This window comes from Solanum tuberosum, unplaced genomic scaffold (genome assembly GCF_000226075.1).
Source record: "Solanum tuberosum cultivar DM 1-3 516 R44 unplaced genomic scaffold, SolTub_3.0 scf00265, whole genome shotgun sequence".
NCBI classification, from domain to species: domain Eukaryota; kingdom Viridiplantae; phylum Streptophyta; class Magnoliopsida; order Solanales; family Solanaceae; genus Solanum; species Solanum tuberosum.
In genome coordinates this window covers 113,883-114,499 of record NW_006239189.1, presented here as the reverse complement: position 1 = coordinate 114,499, position 617 = coordinate 113,883, and positions in this window count along the sequence as shown.

Below are 617 nucleotides of genomic sequence, written 5' to 3'. Positions count from 1 at the left end.
GATTAATTAATTAATCTTGAAAATGTATTTACTTTGACTAACCTAGGAAATCTACAAGTAATTAATTTCATTGGGAGAGTACTTCATTCATTAATTAACTATTTTCTTTATTCACTACTTATTCTATAAAATCTGATTTTGAAAAAAAATATCAACAAACAAATAAAAAATAAAAGATGAAAAAAAATTCAAAAATAATATTGAAAGTTGAAGCTTCAACAAATTTTATCAAGGAAGATGACATTTCAAAAAGTTCAAAGGATGTAAAAATAGAAGACTCAACCAAAACATGTGAAGGCCAAATTGAGAAAAATCAAGATCCAAATAAAGGAGTTATGCACTATTTAAATAATAAAAACAAACGATTTGTTGAACTAGAACTAAAATTCATTTGTCGTCTAATTTCATTATCAATAACATTAGCTTCAGCAGGAAAATTTAGATCAATTTGAAGTAATGGAATTTGAATATTTTGTGATATTGTCATGTTCGCTTTAAGAATTTATATATAAAAATATAAAAAAAACATTTTACACAAAATATATAGGAAAATTGAGGTGGAAAAACTTGATTTTTTAAATTTTTTTTGGATCAATTGGTGAAAAAAATTGGCTCCA